The 19,338-nt window shown below is 37.8% G+C and overlaps 1 long non-coding RNA gene across 5 annotated transcripts in view; it reads right to left on the bottom strand.

Annotated features, from left to right (window-relative positions):
* LOC109495687 overlaps window positions 1-19,338 on the bottom strand; it is a 363,477-nt gene that overhangs the window by 123,017 nt on the left and 221,122 nt on the right. For all 5 annotated transcript variants that reach the window (XR_006591484.1, XR_006591487.1, XR_006591483.1 and 2 more), the window contains one exon: window positions 15,434-15,548. This is a non-coding gene — a long non-coding RNA (uncharacterized LOC109495687). The remainder of the gene's footprint in view (window positions 1-15,433; window positions 15,549-19,338) is intronic.

A 19,338-nucleotide genomic window follows, 5' to 3' on the forward strand; every position in this document is an offset into this window, starting at 1 on the left:
GTTTTGTTTTTTGGTATCATTGATTTCTGCTCTAATCTTTACTATTTTCCTTCTTCAGCTGGTTTGGGCTTTATTTGCTGTTCTTTTTCCAGCTCTTTTAGATGTAAGGTTAGGTTGGGTATTTGAGGCCTTTCTTCCTTCTTTAGAAAGGGAAGTATATGGCAATCCAGGCCTTCTATTTTGAATGACAGCCTTGCTGGATAAAGAATTCTTGCCTGCATATTTTTTTCCAACACATTGAATATATCCTGCCACTCCTTTCTGGCCTGCCAAGTTTCTGTGGATAGGTCTGCTGCAAACCTGATCTGTCTTCCCGTAGGTTAAGGACTTTTTTTCCCTTGCTGCTTTTATAATTCTTTCCTTGTTTGTGTATTTTGTGAATTTGACTATGATATGCCTTGTCGAAGGCTGGTTTTTGTTGAATCAAATGGGTTTCCTAGATTTTGATGTCTGGGTCCTTCCCCAAACTAGGAAAGTTTTTTGCTATAATTTACTCACATAAACCTTCTGCCCCTTTTTCTCTCTCTTCATCTTCTGGCACTCCTATGATTCAGATGTATTCCTTTTTAATTAGTCACTGAGTTCTCTAAATCTTGTACTGTGCTCTTTTCCCTTTGTTCCCCTCTTTTTTTCTGCTTCATTATTCTCCATAATTTTGTCTTCAATATTGATGATTTGCTGCTCTGCTTCATCCATCCTTGCTGTCACAGTACCCATTCCAGATTGCATTTTGGTTTTAACATTTTTTTTCAATATATGAAATTTATTGTCAAATTGGTTTCAATACAACACCCAGTGCTCATCCTAAAAGGTGCCCTCCTCAATACCCATCACCCACCCTCCCTTCCCTCCCACCCCCCATCAACCCTCAGTTTGTTCTCAGTTTTTAACAGTCTCTTATGCTTTGGCTCTCTCCCACTCTAACTTCGCTTTTTTTTTCCCTTCCTCTCCCCCAGGGGTTTCTGTTAAGTTTCTCAGGATCCACATAAGAGTGAAAACATATGGTATCTGTCTTTCTCTGTATGGCTTATTTCACTTAGCATAACACTCTCCAGTTCCATCCACGTTGCTACAAAGGACCATATTTCATTCTTTCTCATTGCCACATAGTACTCCATTGGGTATATAAACCACAATTTCTTTATCCATTCATCAGTTGATGGACATTTAGGCTCTTTCCATAATTTGGCTATTGTTGAGAGTGCTGCTATAAACACTGGAGTACAAGTGCCCCTATGCATCAGTACTCCTGTATCCCTTGGGTAAATTCCTAGCAGTGCTACTGCTGGGTCATAGGGTAGGTCTATTTTTAATTTTTTGAGGAACCTCCACACTGTTTTCCAGAGTGGCTGCACCAATTTGCATTCCCACCAACAGTGCAAGAGGGTTCCCATTTCTCCACATCCTCTCCAGCATCTATAGTCTCCTGATTTTGGCCACTCTGACTGGCATGAGGTGGTATCTGAGTGTGGTTTTGATTTGTATTTCCCTGATGAGGAGCGACGTTGAGCATCTTTTCATGTACCTGTTGGCCATCCGGATGTCTTCTTTAGAGAAGGGACAAGACAAGCTGAGGGTCTCCATGCTGCTCCTCCACTTGTAATTTTAAATGTAATCAAAACAATCCTTAATCTGAAACAAATATCAGTAACTCTTCATTATTCTAAAAACTAGTTCATAAGACATGTGTATGTGTAAATATAGTTGACCCTTGAACAACACAGTTTGAACTGTGAAAGTCCACATATAGACGGATTTTTTTAACTAAATTTACAATACAGTACCATGTATGTATTTTCTTTTGCTTATGATTTTCTTAATAACATTTTCTTTTCTCTAGTTTATTTTATTTAAGAATATAGTATATAATACATAAACATATATAATATGTATTAATTGACTACATTATCAGTAAGGCTTCCAGTTCTGGTCAACAATAGGCTATTAGTAAAGTTTGGGGGGAAACAAAAGTTATGCATGAATTTCAACAGTGCAGAGGGATCAGTGCTTTAATACCACATTGTTCAGGGCACAACTCTACTGTCCACCAGATTTACTCCCAAAATCTATTCATATTTTCAGACTCATCTCAAATACCCATCTCTCACTGTAAATTTTCTTTTCTTCTTTTTTTAATTTTAGTTAGTTAACATACAGTGAGTGCACTATTAGTTTCAGGACTATAATTCAGTGATTCATCACTGACATACAATACCCGATGCTCATCACAAGTGCCCTCCTTAATACTCATCACCCATCTAGCCCATCTGCCACCCACACCCCTCCATCAATCCTCAGTTTGTTCTCTATAATTAAGAGTCTCTTGTGGTTTGTTCCCCTCTCTTCTCTTCCCCCGCTTCCCATATGTTCATCTGTTTTGTTTCCTGAATTCCACATATTAGAAATCATGTGGTATTTGTCTTTCTCTGATTGACTTATTTCATTTAGCATAGTACATTCTAGCTCTATCCATGTCATTGCAAATGGCAAGATTTCTTTCTTTTTTGATGACTAAGTAATATTCCATTGTGTGTGTGTGTGTGTGTGTGTGTGTGTGTGTGTGTGTGTATTACCACATTTTCTTTATCCATTCATCAGTCAGTGGACATTTAGGCTCTCTGCATAGTTTGGCTATTGTTGGTAAGGCTGCTATAAACATTGGGGTGTATGTACCCCTTCAAATCTGCATTTTTGTATCCTTTTCTTAATCGTTGGATTCCAGGAAACCTCACATTTCTAACACTTCATAGAGCCCAGTTACGTTCATTGTCTGTCTTGGACAAGAAAAGTACATGAGTGACCATATTATACCTGCTAAAGGATGGTCTCCTTGAGCACAGAAACTGTTTCCCTTGCAGCCAGCCCAGTATTATATTTTACTACTACTACTACTACTACAATAATTAATAATAATAATAATGTAATAATCATGCTATCAAATAAATATGAGTTCACAGTTTACTTTTTATTTAATTATTATAACAACTCTTCAAAATATGCCCATTAAGTATTGTAATTATTCTCAGTTTACAATTACTTGATTTGACAAACATTTATATAGCATTTACTATGCCCAAGCAGTATACTAAGTGCTTTACATAGTATCAACTCATTTAATTCCACTGGTGAGGTAGGCATTACTATGGTCCCATTCTACAGATGGGGAGACAAAGACAAAGTATTCAAATAAGTATCCCAAGGTCACCTAGTGTTATAGATTGAATATTTGTGTTGCCCCTAAACACAGATGTTGAAATCCTAAGTCCTAATATCATGGCTGATTAAGCCACCAGGGTGGAACCTTATAAAAGAACAGAATTAATGCCCTTGTAAAAGATACCCCACAGAGCCCTCTTATTCTTTCACCATGCACAGACCAGAGAGCCACCTCTGTGAACCAGGCCCTCCAGAGACAATGGACTATGAACGAGGAAGCAGGCCCTCACCAGACACTTCCACACCTTGATCTTAGACTTTCTAGCCTCCAAAACTATGAGAAATAAATGTTTTTTCTCTATGCTGCCCAGTCTATATTTTTGTTATAGCAGCCCAGATGGACTAAAACACCCAGGTAGTAAATGGCATCACTGGGGATCACCCCCAGGCAGGCCAGCTCTAGTGACAGCACAGCTAACCACCATGCTATCATGTGCCGCCAAGAGTGGCAAGTAGCCAATAAATAGATGAAGAAGCTGACTGAAGCTTATTTGTGTAATTCCTTGTGTAAAAGAGATATTTTAAATATCTGGTTTCCCTCTTTTGCCTTAACCCCTCATCACCTGCCTCCCCCTCAGGGGGCACCATGTACCAGTGAGCTTGGATTATTCTCAGGGCTTGCAGCAGGACACAGAGGAACCTTCTTGGGCTCCTCAATGGCCTGGAAGCAGAGGTCGCCAAAAAGTGTTAATATGTTTTTTGAATTCTTGGTTTTAAAAAATCTAAGACACTGAAGTTACAGTAACAATAATCTACTTTCATAATTATAATTTTTGATATAATTATTTTTCAGATCTGTGACTTTTTTGAATTACCAGGTATCTCCTCTGGACATTAGTTTTTCTTACTATTACCATCAACACATGGTATTTAATGCCTACTATGCATGGCTCTGTCCCAAGTATCAGATACAGAAATAAGACATTATTTCAAATGCTTTATCATCTAGTTTTCTTTTTAAAATGATCGTTTTTCCTTAATTCTTTAACCTGGGGGGTTCCATTGAAATAAGATCTACAAACATTTTGTATTCCATAAAAAGAAGATAATATATTGTAATGTTTTATATGTAAGCATTACAGCTAACATGTGGCAAATTATTGGAGGCAAAGGCTATGTATAGATAATTCAAACATTTGTTTTCACTTAGTTTACATTTGTATTGTTCTAACTGTATCTTTTTACACTTCTTACAAGAAAAAAATAAATCCTTATTTTTGACTGTTAGGTAAAATTAATACCTGAAGAATATTTTAGATATAAGGGAAGAGTATTTTTTAAATCACAATTTCTATTTTCCTCTTTCCTCTTATTGCTGTAAACACCTATTCTTTATCATGGCACATTTGTTCTATTCCATGGGTTGTATTAGGAGCAATGGGTGACCTCTCTGGGCCTCTGTTCTTGTATTTGGAAACACTGTAGGATGTTGTTCGCCTCTTGTCCCCTCAAAGGCCAAAGTTGAACACTATATTATCTGGGCAGACGACACCTTATTCTTATTCCTCAACAATTCTAACAACTCACAGCCCCTCTCAGTCCCTTTATGAACACAGATGTCATTTTAATGGGGGGAGAGCTGAAGTGACAAGAAGGTGACCTGTGGGTGAACCCAGGAGCAGGTGAGGTCTGTCAGTTTTTAATTTGAAACTGGTGTCAGGTCTGAGGAATGGCTGGTATAATCACATTTGTAACTGATCTCCTATAAACTCTGCAAACATTGAGGGGATGACTGTTGTAGGCAATATGAAATTAACAATTCATGTGGAGGTCTCCGGGCACCTAACTAAATCACATGTATCTTTGAAAACTGTATAAACATCATATGTTTCCCAGATGACAAGACTGGCATAGCAAAAAAGTTCTGATTATGCTCTTAATGAAAGAAAAATTTTTGCATCAATTTATAAAGACATAACCTTTTTAAGAAGACAATTACTGTTTTAAGGCATATAGTCCAAGTAAAAAAAGTATATAAAATTAAACTCATCATTTCCATCACATAATCAATTCCAAGTTATGCCCTAATATACACCTTTACAAAATGCTTCTTGTTTTAAATTTTTCCATTCAGTCCATTAAGATTTAATTTACAAAAACTGACTCTAAGTATTAGAATTACTGTTATTCATTACATATGCATAAGACACAATTTTGAAAACTTTACATTTAGTAGAAAATCATTCTTTTTTTTTAGTTTATTTACTTATTTTTGAGAGAAGGAGAGCACGAGTGAGGGAGGGACTGAGAGAACCGGGAGAGAGAGAATCCCAAGCAGGTTCCGTGTCATCAGCACAGAGCTCAATGCAGGGCTCAAACCCACGAACCGTGAAATCATAATCTGAGCTGAAATCAAGAGTCCGATGCTTAACGAACTGAGCCACCCAGGCTCCCTTAGCACAAAATCATTCTAATCTGGGACTTGCTACAAAAGTCAAATTCAAATGTTCCATAAGATAATAGCATTTCCACCCAAACAAGAAAGTATTCCAAAACTCTCCGGGATAAAATGTCCTTCTACACTGAGAGGGTGATGTGACATGTGACATCAAGCAGTATCAACTGATACCAAAACAAGATCGTTGAGGCACAAGAGATTTGTCACTTTACTTCCACAAATTTAGGATGAGAGAAATAACCATAATAATTGCTGGCACCTTAGTAATTATTTGCCAGGAACTGTTGTAAGCATTTCACATGTTGACTGAATCTTCACAACCCTGTGAGAAAGCTCAGTTTATTATCCTTATTTTACTGGCCAAGGAAACTGACACAGAGCAAACAAGTAACTTAACAAACTGTCAATGGTGGGGCCAGGATGTGAACCCAAATCTAACTCAAGAGCCCTTGCTCTTAACCACTCTTTATCACCCCCTGGGACATGTAATTTGAAATCCTGCTGCTTCTGTGGCACTGAAGAACATGAATATGTGGTCTATACAAAAATATCACCAATAAAGGACATGTGAGACAGATTGACAATTATATATTTCCTGTTGGTGGGAAATACAAATTAAAACCACAATGAGATGGGGCGCCTGGGTGGCTCAGTAGGTTGAGCATCCGACTTTGGCTCAGGTCATGATCTCACAGTTTGTGGGTTCAAGCCCCGCATCAGGCTCTGTGTTGACAGCTTGCTCAGAGCCTGCAGCCTGCTTCAGATTCTGTGTCTCCTTCTCTCTCTCTGCCCCTCCCCTGCTCATGCTCTATCTCTCTCTGTCTCTCAAAAATAAATAAATGTTAAAAAAAACATTTTTTAAAAAACCACAATGAGATAGCACTTCACACCAGTCACAATGGCTAAAATTAACAACTCAGGCAACAACAAATATTGGCGAGGATGTGAAGAAAGAGGATCTCTTTTGCATTCCCGGTGGGAATGCAAACTGGTGCAGCCACTCTGGAAAACAGTATGGAGGTTCTTCAAAAAATTAAAAATAGAAATACCCTATGACCCAGCAATTGCACTATTAGGAATTTATCCAAGGGATACAGGTATGCTGTTTCAAAAGGGCACATGCACCCCACTGTTTATAGCAGCACTATCAAAGTTTGAAAAGAGCCCAGAGGCGTCTGGGATGGCTCAGCCGGTTAGGCCTCCGACTTTTGCTCAGGTCACAATCTCACAGTTTGTGGGTTCGAGCCCCATGTCAGGCTCTGTGCTGACAGCTCAGAGCCTGGACCCTGCTTTGGATTCTGTGTCTCCCTCTCTCTCTCTCTGCCCCTTCCCTGCTCATGCTCTGGCTCTCTCTCTCTCTCTCAAAAATAAACATTTTAAAATAAAAGAGCCCAAATGTCCATTGACAGATGAGTGGATAAAGAAAACGTGGTATATATATATATATATATACACACACACACACACACACACACACACACACACACACACACACACACAAAATGGAGTATTATTTGGCAATCAAAAAGAATGAAATCTTGCCATTTGCAACAACATGGATGGAACTAGAGTGTATTATGCCAAGTGAAATTAGAGAAAGACAAAATATCATATGACTTCGCTCATATGTGGAATTTAAGATACAAAACAGATGAACATAAGGGAAGGGAGGCAAAAATAATACAAAAACAAGGAGAAGGATAAAACATAAGAGACTCTTAAATACAGAGAACAAACAGGGTTACTGGAGGGGTTGTGGGTGGGGGAATGGCTAGATGGGTAAGGGGCATAAGAAGACACTTGTTGGGATGAGAACTGGGTGTTACACATAGGGGATGAATCACTGGAATCTACTCCGGAAATCATTATAAATTTTCTGGAATTTCCTGTTGGTGGAGCAATGAACTGTTCTTACTGTATATCCTTAGAACTCAGTCTTCTTAAGAACCATTTCAGTGACACCACTCCCTAAATTTTGGACATGTGGAATTCCTACACTTTCAAGTGATCTATGTCATATTATCTTTTCTTCTAAAGCTGTTCATATGTCATGTAGAAGAGAACCTGTTGTAAGGAAAAGAGCTTAGATTGTGAAGTTAGAGAACCTGTCTGTGAGTCCTAGATCGACAGCTTTCTATCTAGGTGAATTTGCCCAAGTGACTCAAACCTACTGAATCTTAGTTTCTTTATCTTCAGAATGGGGAGAATATTATTTGCTAGTATTTTTCTCAGAGGGTTATTATGAGACTCAAAAGAGACAATGGATGTAAAATTGCTTTGTAAATGGGGAAATACAAGAGGAAGGCCTAAAGAAGGAACTTTCTTGGGCTAGTGATGTCACCTAGAGACCAGACAAAGAAATGGCATGACCCCAGACTTCTTGCTTACCACTTCTTTCCTTTCCTACTGGGGGCACTTAATGTAACTAATACCTACTCTTTTCCTAAGCCATGTGGGCAAATGGTTATAGTGCCCATTCCTAGCTTTCAAGACCACAGAAGCTGATTCAGTAACAAAAAGTATACATGTGCTAAAGAGTGTTCAACGCCTCAAGTCTCCAGGCTTTAATCTAGGCTATTTCCTTTCCTTCATTCATCCTATACACTTTCTTCACCTGTGTTATTCCCAAAAAAACCTTCTAGAGTCAATTTAATTCACTTTCCTTACACTGCTCCCCATGAGCCCCCATATAAGTCTAATTTTATTACCCCAATTATCTAGTAGCATCTGTCTGCTGCTTCTACTATTGCACTCAGAACACTATATTTTAACTACTCACCTTTGTCCCTGGCTTGAGTCCAAAACCCTGGAAGACAGACAACCTTATTGAATTTGTCTGTGTATCCCTGGTATCTAACACAGTGCCTGGCACAGAATAGAGGCTCAACCAATGTTTGCTGAGTGTAGACTGGGATCCATGGTTTATAGCCAAGTAGACATGAAAAATGAATTTTGAAAAACAAAGGAAGGGCATCTCAAGTGAGGCAATACATTCAACCAATACATAATATGAACAATAGACAAGTAATTTGTGGGAAACTTTTGTATCAGCAGATTAAGTGGAACAAAAGATGTATTTTGAAGAGGATAGACAGTATTTTGAAAACCAAATAAAATAATTTAGACTCAATACAGTAGGCTATTTGCTCACTAATAAATCCATATATTCATTCAAAAAGCATTTTTTAGTGCCTGCTATGTGACATTTAGCAAGTCATAAAAATGAGTAAGATATGGTTTCTTCCCTTGAAGAGTTTATTATAATGTAATTTCATATGGAGCATTTATGGAAAACATCATAGTACAAAAACTGCAAGACTAGCCATGGCTAAATGTTTAAAAACTACTGGGGTAAGTGTGTATCTGGAGGGTACTCAAGCCAAGCAAATCAGTAGACCACATTCACTCTTCCTTCTGTCTCTACAATAATCATCAGGCAAAGGTTTAGGTCCTTTGCTATTTGCTCTCAGTTAAATTGCCTCATCACAGAGGAAGTTCCCAGGAGACATGTCCACACAGCAAGTCACTTCTGGCATCGACAAATTCCATGCAGAGAATTTCATTTTCACAAGGTGGCTTCATGGGGATTTTTTTTTTTACTCTTTTTTTTTTAACTCTTCCTTTTCTCCTCTCTCTTCTTAATCCCTACAATCATTTTGATCCTTGTATTTGTTTGCTAGAGTTGCCATAATAAAATACCACAGATTGGGTTTTGTTCACAGTTCTGGAGGCTGGAAGTCTGAGATCCAGAAGTCAGCAGGGTAGATTTCTTCTGAAGCCTCTCTCCTTGGCTTATGGGTAGTCACCTTCTCCCCATGCCTTCACATGCTCTTTTCCTTTTGTGTGTGTCTGTGTCCTAATTTCCTCTTTGTATATATCCATTTGTATTGGATTAGGTCCCACCCCAATGGCTTTCATTTTAACTTAATTAACTCTTTAAAGACCAAGTTTAGTCACATTCTGAGGTACACGAAATTAGGGCTTCAACATATAAATTTAGGGAAGGCACACTCCATCCTCCTAGAATCAGTTAACTTAAAGTCTGTAGCCAAAGTGCCACTTCTGCCTCTAACTGGACATGAATCTATAATCCCAGCTTCACAAAGAGAATTAAGGATAACAGGTTCTCCAAATTGGCTGCACTTTGGAGAAAGAAAGTTAAAAACACAAAAACTAAAACAAACAAACAAAAAAACTCATATCCAAGGATCTGATGTAATTAATTGGTTTGGGCTGTAGCCTGGGCATGGCGATCATTAAAAGCTCCCAAAGGGATTCAAAAAAGTAGTCAGGGGTGAGAACCAGGGAAAGGACTATTTGAGTTAAGGGGGAATGGGGACTTCAGATAAAAATGAGGGGGCTCTGTGTAGATGAGTAGAGGGCCATTTAAAAAAAATGCTTTTTACTATACAATGCACTTCAGGGGAATAGGGAACCTAACTGACCTTACTAGTAGCTGCAAATATTTCCCACAATCAATGCTGCCTTGATCATTCACTAGTAATAAATTAATCAGTAACTGACCAAAGGAAAAGTTTGGTCCCCAGTGAGGAACACTGCCACAGCAAGCGCTCTTAGTGTTTGTTCTGCCTTGAAGAACCCAAAGCTGGAATGGAGTGAGGAAAGGGGGACAGAAAATCCAATTCCATGGTCCTGATTGCTTTAGGAAAATACAAATAACAACCCCAAATAAATTATTTCAGGTAGTTCTTCCGCCTCCCCATTTTCCCATTCCCGAAAGTGCTGTTTTTAGTAAGTGTTATAAAGCAAACTTAATAAATAATTGTTGGAACTCTCATGTAATTTATTAAAAGCTAGGTTTTTAACTAAATTGTTTACACTAAGCTCTCATTATGTCCTCAATTTAGCAGGTACATAAGCATGGCTGGTTTCCCCCAAAACATCAGCAGATACTCGTACGTTATGGCTCTGATGCTACATTTGAGTTCAGAAAAAGGAAAAGACATAATTTACAGAAAAAAAAATTTAAATTTATAAAATGGTTAATATCTGCAAGAACTAAAATTCCTGGCTTCTAGAGTATATGACTTTGAAATAGTTGCAGTTTATCTTTGAACCCTTCATTCACTGCCCAAATTATTGGGAATCAAAGTAAGGGTTAGAGAAGTGAAGAAAAGTTGTAGAAAAGAAACTCACTTTTACTTAAGCTTAGTATCAATGAAATGGACTTGCATAAATACAAAGATATTTGGAAGTTCTGAAAAGTTTCTAGAGTAGTTTTTGAACAACTTTTAAAAAAAAAGCTCCAAACTTCATCATTACAAAAATTACAAAGACTTCAACACCATATTCATTTTCCTTGTCATTCATTTTTTTACAGAGTTCATTTTTTACCTTCAGAAAAACTTAGAGAAATATTCCTGGCTCTTGAATTCCATATGCTTCTTCCTTATTTTACATGTGAATTCTGATGCTCAAACACCATATTCTTCACTGGGAATTTTAATCCTCTGTTCTATATTTCTACACACACACACGCACACACATACCCACACACATACACATACACATTCAAAGTTTAATGAAATGGGAATTACTTCTATACACTGGGTGGATAATAGGATTTCAACCTGACAAGCCAACGCAAGCAATCTTCAACTGACAAACTAGTTTCGCTCCAAGGTCCAGGTATGATGTGGTTGTAACTTAAAAAAATATTTTCCTCTAGAAATAATTTATAAATAGTACTTATAATTTCAGGCCTGCCAACATATCTTATAATTGAGGCCTGTGCTTTATTTATTATTTATTAACATACTAGTGTGGACTTGGTTAGTGTACAGTGATATCAAGGGCCAGATTATAGGAGAAAAAGGAAGAAAGGATTTGCTTCCTCTTTCCCAAGTTCCAAAACCATTCACCTATCCTCTCTCTCAGTCAAAATACACATTTTCTCAGTGTAGTTTACTGTATCTAGAAGGCACATGTTACTTCCCTTCATCCCACAAGAGCATCATCAGAATTTATTACCATTCTACACCAGAGTAAACTATGGGTCAAAAACTTGAGAAGCCTTAACTAAAGAGAACAAATAGATGGTTATGGGGGGGGGGGAGGGAATGGGGGATGCACAAAATAAGGGATGGGGGTTAAGGAGGGCACTTGTGATGAGCACTTGGTGATGTATGGATGTGTTGAATCACTATATCATACACTTGAAACTGATATAACACTGTATGCGAACTATACTAGAATTAAATTTTTTTAAAAAAGAAAAACTTGAGGAGCTTGCCTAAGGGAAAACTGCCAGAACTGGTAAAGTAGAATTCAAATTCACATTGGTTTGACTTCCAACAAATCAAAGAAACCTAGAAGGCTTCTGTATACTAATGTGTGTGTGATGAATGGTATTTCCTAATTTGGTCACTGGGCTTCCTAACTGCAACATCCAAAGGTCTCTTTTTGGTCCTTATTTGAGGGGTTTGATACCATTTATTAATCCCTCCACTTGGCAACCATTATAACCAGGCTCAGAGTTTTCCTCACACTTTCTCCCATCTTTCTCCTTAATCTGCTGGCCTCCCTGATCTCCACTTATATCAAGCCAGAGACCGATAAACATTTGATTTTTCTCTTAGGTTACATTGACCACATTCTTCTCTTCTCCCTCTCCATATTCCCGCTTGAGAATCACAAACATTCCCCTATTATAATAATCATCCATAGGTTGATTATGCAAATCTTATCTCTAATCTAGACTTATGAGTTCTAAAACTTTCTTTCCAACAACCGACTTGGAAGTTTCCACCTGAATAATCCATAGTTACCTCAAATTCAATATATTCAAAATTGAACTTATTATCCTCTCCTAAAAACATCTGTTCCTCTTGAGTCCCAATTTCATGTAATGGCATTATGATGATCTATCCACTCTTTGGAGTTATAAATCTGAGTTATTCTTGACTTCGTGCTCCCCACATCTTCCAGTCAAGTCCTGTCAATACTACTTCCTAAGTAAATACCTCCTGAATATATTTCCTTCTGTTTTATCCCAATGACTACATCATCTATCATTGAGATTACTTAAATATTTTTAAGTAGTGTTCCTGCTACCAATCTCACTTCATTCCAATCAAGCTTCTTCACTGCTATTGTATTTATTAAAATATTAAAGACCTGGGGCGCTGGGTGGCTCAGTGGGTTGAGCGTCTGACTCTTGATTTCGGCTCAGGTCATGATCTCACAGTCATGGGATAAGCCCCATGTCGGGCTCTGCACTGGGCATGAAGCCTGCTTGAGATTCTCTCTCTCCCTCTACCCCCCTCTCTTTCTCTCTCTCTCAATAATAATAATAACAATAATAGACCTTATTCAACAAATAAAGTACCTATCGTGTACCAGCAGCATGTTAGGTCCTAAGGATATAAAATTAAAAAGGCACACCCAATATCTCAGAAAGTTCACAGGTCCTACAAGAAAAAGTAATAAAGTAAGAGAGTATCTTTTAAGATATATCAAAACAGAAGTAAGCACAAATTTTAAGAAGGTCAAAGAGAAAAGACATTAACCTAAACAGGAGGTAAATTTTCTTTCTTAGGTTCCCAACACTCTGCACATTATCTCTATTTTGATTCTTTCCACAATGTCATTGTTAAAAGAACTTAGACCTACAACCAATAATCAGAAGTAAAAAGTATCAGAAAATAAACAGAGTAAGAGAATCCAATGAAGTGGTGGGAGGTGCAGAGTTTGCCTGGGAAGAGAGGTTCAAGGAAACTTTCTGGAGAGCTGAAAATATTTTGAAACTTGTTATGAGATGTGGATTACACAGGTGTGTACATTTGTTAAAACTCATTTAACTGTAACATTACATGTCAACTGTGTGTAAGTTACACTTCAATTTTTAAAATAAGAGGAAAATTAATAATTTCAGTATAATAATCATCAGCTTTGTCACATCATCACCAAGGAAGATTTTCTCAGTATCAATGCATAAATGTACATAAAAGGCACAATTTGCAAACCTGTAGTCATATTCTTTCCAGTCAGTGTGAAACTGCTTTTAAAAATGATTTTGACTTTTGCCACTTCTTTACACCTGCTAGCAGAATTTCCACCATGGCAGGTGCATTCTAACCATTCCTAGAGTGAACAGTGACCTAAAGGATCAGGAATAGGTCTATCTGATCTACTTATAAAGACAAACATGAGTTATCCACCCTGAATCATACACAGCATGACTTTTTCTTATTATGAAATACCATTATATAAGTACCCCTCAACAATGCAATTTACACAGCTGGGCTGCTCTCCCTGACAAAATACCCTTTAAAACAATACTCTATATTTGCTTGAAATTTCATATACCTTAAGAGAGGGAATGGAATAAGGAGAAAAATAATTTCTTCTGAAGAAAACTGCAGCAAGGAAACTTGCATGTTAAAAATCTGCAAGATTGTGTGTCAAAATATCTTCTGTTACTGGCAATTAAAAACTACTTTTACCAAGAATGGCATTCTGTGAATCAAATTTCTACATTATCACACTGTCTGGCTTGTTGTTTCTCTATGTCCAATAACTTCTTAAATAAAAATATCTAGGGTGTTTTCCTAATTCTTTTGCATGTTTTTAATATAATCAACAAATAAAATTTTTCTGGTAGTAAAAAAAAATGAATAACTAAAAATTCATTCTACTTGTCAATTATCAATATTTGAGTCCTAGAACAGTAGCCAACGTCCAACCCCAGTGACAGTTTATATCAGAATAAGATCAGACCTTTTTCAGCGTATCTCTCAAGCAGGCAATTGAGTATCAAACAAGAAATGACAGGTAAAAAGCAATGAGCGTTCCAGTTCATTGTGGATATTTACATATTTCACAAGTTCCTACTATCGTGTCGATGCATTTCAATCCTTGCCAACAAACTAAATCAACTTGAATTTTTATATGTGGTCTTCCTTTCATTCTCTAACCTACACTATACATTCTTTCACAACTCTATAAACCATGCACTTCATTTACAGAAGGGTCCCACTCCTAACATTTTAGTAATGTTTAGTTTGATAACTTTGGATTTAAGGCAATGATTTCTTCAAATGTATTCCACCCCCCCCCCCCCCCCCCGCCCCTTACAAATCATATTCCAAAGGAGGGGAAAAAAGGAAGCCAGGTTGTAAACAGCACCACTGGCATATATCCACTAGATGTCAGTCATGCAGTTAGCATCAATTTACATTCTTAATCCTAATGGACACAAACAGAAATTCTATTAAATCTATCCCTGATTCAGTGTGAATATACCACAGTGTGGTATTTTTACACAGTGTGGGCTAAAGCATTGTGCCTAGAAGGGCTGCTGTCTTCTAGTGAGGACTCTAGCTAGCCATCAGTGAAATGCAGGCTCTTTCCAAGTACCATTGTTAGTTGAGGATTACCATGCTGGGGACACTTGAGGTGATTCAAATCAGTTTTCAAGAAAGAGTGATGTGGTAACCATTTCAGAGAGCAATGTTTTGAAAGATTTAGCTTGTGGGAACAGGGAATCAGAAAGAAGAATATTCCTTAGATTATGTAACATTCAGAGAATTTCAAAGAACACTGTCCCCCACCCAACCATCTCCCCCCCCAAAATGCTGATTATATTAAAAATAAAATATTCTTGGAGAAATTGACTTAAGAAGATGAAACATCTTGGGCTGTTGCCACCAAAATCACAAATTAATTCCATTTTTTCAGACATCTGATATCCTCAGTAAAATAGTATGAGGTTTGTAGAAAGCTTCTTAAATATTCTCACAGAAAAGGACCCTACAAGGTGCTTACTGTTTCTGGGAAGGGAGTAAAATGACTGCTTACCCAATTGTCGTATCATCTCCATCCAGTTCGGCATGTTCACGGTCACCATGGACTGTGTTTGAACTCTTTTCTATACGAGCAGTCTCCCCGTAACACCAAGCGTTCCACACAAGTCCTAAATAAATGTGGGAGACAAAATTAAAATAGGGCTCATAAAAATCTCTGGGAAAGTCTTGAGTTAATCAACAGGAAAATTAGACTGAATTAGGTAGTTTCAAGTTTTCCTTCCAGCTCTACCATTTTGTGATTCTATGATGCAAAAATGTTCTTTTCCTCAAAATAATGGAAATTCTTTCTGATGATTAGCTGTAATGTGTTAGTTGTTCTTGAAGATAGAAAAATGTAATTACATGTTATCAGTTACACTGCTCACCAATAACCCTGATCCCTGGCTTTTGTGGTCTGAAAGTTTAAAATTCCCCCCACCCTCACATCCAACGCAAGTCAAGGACTTCTTTTCCAGAGTTCTCTGTATGCTGCCTCTACTCCCATTTCTCGTTCCCCAACTCCAACTCATCCCCATTCCTGCATTCCCACACCACACAGGATCCTCTATGAAAAAGCAATAGTTTGGAGGTTATAAATCCCACAGCAGATAAATTCATGGTCAGGAGAGTACCCATTTTATAGTGTTTCCAACATGTTAGGGAAGTATATGATGCCTTCTGTGTTATGATGATGAAGTCTCCTAATACTTGATTTCGTAACTGAGAATCAAAGAAGCACACAATCTGAACATCGCACATGCTGAGAGGAACAAGATATGGAATGTGGAATTATAATATGTGTAGATCCAACCCACACCCTCAATCTGGGTATCATCCCATTTCCAGGCATTGTGCTAATAAAACCATGTATTCATTCAGTTTTTCAGCAAATATTTATCCATCTACTCAATGCCGAGCACCATACTGAGCATTAGAGATGAGTTAGAAAATCAGCAGGTGCAGTCTGTTCTCAAAGAATGTAACGCCACGTAGAGGACAGTGATGAATTAAATCACATGATGTTCTAACAGGAAACAACATGACTGGTAGGTTTATTGTAGTTACAATACTGCAATAGTAGAGCTACTAAATAAATAGAACTATAAATAAAACAGAATACCGTGCAGAGCAGGCATGCAGATTCTCCCAAGTAATGTGTCCTAAACTGCAGGATGGTTGTAATGTAAACTCGGAATCACAGTTCTGGACATGTTTCGAGCACCCCTTTCTTCTATTACTGCTTTAGAATTCTGGGGGCCTGCATGAATCTAAGGAATCTATTCCTCAGAGAACAGATTCTAGAGTGCTGTTAATTAATTTTATTTCTGTTTCCTCAAAAACCTAATCAAAGTATGTTGCCAATTGCAGAGAGAGAGAACTGAAATGAAAAGCCATCCCCTCCCTCCTTTATACTTTTGATGCTAGACTCCCTAGGAAAGACTTTGAGTAGAAAACCCTGGAAGGCCTCAAAGCCAATCCTGCTGTCATTCTGCACAACTTATAGAGGAGAGAAAATAGCTAATAGACTGTCAGAAGGGAGAAGTTTATTAAACCAAGCAATTATCCTGTTACTTTAAAGGGATGCGGTGAGACTAAATGAAGTCAAATACACAAGGTAATTTAAGCTTTTTGAAAAGAAGGACAAAGTATTCGGGGCTCTAGGAATAAAGTACCAAGATTTAATGAACATCTGTCTCACACTTTCCACTTCGTAACTGGCTTTCACTTATTTTATTAACCCCTCACAGCAACCCTATTACACAGGCCGGGCAGATACACCTCTCTCTGTGATCCCTGAGTGTGGGTCGTCTAAGCCACAATGAAACACATGCTCCACGAGTTTGTATAAATGCACAGCGACTGGGAGAGGGATACTGCTGAGCAGCTAAGATCACAGCAGACAGAAACATTAGCGACCATGAATGAAGTCAACACAAACAGGAAGGAGAAGAGTGTCTGGGCAAGTGTGACTCTCAGAAGGCAGACTGAGGACACATTAGACACAAATTAGCCACACTTCAGCGAGGTTAAAACGATTTGTCTAAGATTATGTAGCCAGATTAGACCCCCGCTGTTAGACGCCCAGTCCAGTAGTCTTTCTAATATACCATATTTTCTCTCAAACAGCTTTTAAAGAGGGAAAGGGGGTGGAGAAGTTGGCCTTTGTTGAAGGTCTGCTCTGGACAGGAAAATTTCTGGATGCTAGGTATACACAACCTCATGTAATTCTTGCACCAACACTGTAAGATATTATTATGATCTCAATTTTACAGATGAAGAAACTGAGGGTCAGAATTTAAATAATTTACCAGCATCACCTGGCAAGAGGAAGACACGAAGGCAGGATTTGAATCCAGTTCTTTCTTTTCAAAAGTTTATGTAAAAAACAAACAAACAATGTTGCTGCCCATCCTACTATGTTTATTTTTTATGCTTATTCCACAGTACCTCTCTCTACTATTTTTTAGGGGGCTTAATATATGTTTTCTGAGTTAGAACAATGTTTGCTGGACCTTTCGATATATGAGGTTGCTTCTTGCTAAGTTAGCCAAAGGAACATTGAAGAAAGTATTAAAATACTTAATTCAAAAAGCAGTGGGATATGAGGACACAAGATATTACACGAATAGAATTAAATAAGTAAATAGATCATTGAGCAACTGAATAATCTAAACTTTTAATTACTACAGATAAACTAATGCTTTTAAGAGATTAGGCAAATATTTGAGTATCAACTTGTTTGCATCACTTAACTAATTTGATTAACAATCTAAGGAAATATGAAATCGTATTGATAAAATTTAAATTTTTATATACCATAAAATCTATTCACAAAGAAAATATTTTTAGCAACATATATTGCTTCAGAAAAGATGTCAGGATATTAATTCTTCTTAAAACAAATGACATTTGTAGTGCCCTAAAGAAAACAAATCCTGTCAATTCTCTTAGAAAGTGAAAAATTGTATTATAAGACAATATGTTACTCCTTATCCCAATTGTTTTAAAGTAGAAGATACTACTTTTCAGATACTGATCACATCCTGGCATGAAAAATAATTACATTGCTCTTAGACAACGGAGATTATACACTGAGCTTATATCATCCTAAAAATGCTTTACCCTAAAGCAAACAACTAAAGGATTGTTCCCCATCCGGAAAATTGTTCATCTATGTCCCCTCCCATTTCCTCAATATTCTGACCTTACCCCAGCTGGTGAGCCAGCCCCACAATCCATTTAGACTGCACAGCAGAAATAAAATGCACACATACTGTAGCTGTAATTCAATTAATCTTCTCCTTGGGTTTCCTCTGCTCTGTGCCAGGGTCATTTGTAAGGCCATCACTCACTCCAAACTGTTGCACCTGTGCTACTATTGAAACACCCCTTCCTCCCTTCCACCCACCCCCACCCCCGCCATCTCTATCCACCCAGGCACAGTGCCCTAATCACCTTTTTCCCAGGCACAAAAGCTTTCCTCTGCTAGCGAGGAATGCTAGAATTCCCCCAAGCATTGGCAAGGAAATATTTAAATGTAATCAGAGGATCTTCCTTTGTTTTATTTTCTTTCCTAGGAAATTAATCTCTCTAAGGTATTCGATGTATTCTTCTGCTCTTCCGTGAGGCAACATCATCATACAGTGCTGAAGTGGTCACAGCTTGCAAAGGCTAAATATTTTCTTCTCCTTCACTGCTGACACAGATGATACGTGCCTGGTTTCCTCAAGCATCCCTAATTGAATACTTTGCTTCATTTAAATTGTTTTAAACTTGGCTGTGAGAAACGTGTGTATGGATATCCTATCCCTCCCCCACCTATGGTGTGAATGCAGAATCACTGGCAGCTGTGGCTCCCCTAATAGCTGCCTCTGCAACCTGTAGTTCCCTTACCTCTAACAAGCTTGAGAAATTTCT

The sequence above is a fragment of the Felis catus genome, chromosome F1, assembly GCF_018350175.1.
Source record: "Felis catus isolate Fca126 chromosome F1, F.catus_Fca126_mat1.0, whole genome shotgun sequence".
Classification (NCBI taxonomy): Eukaryota; Metazoa; Chordata; class Mammalia; order Carnivora; family Felidae; genus Felis; species Felis catus.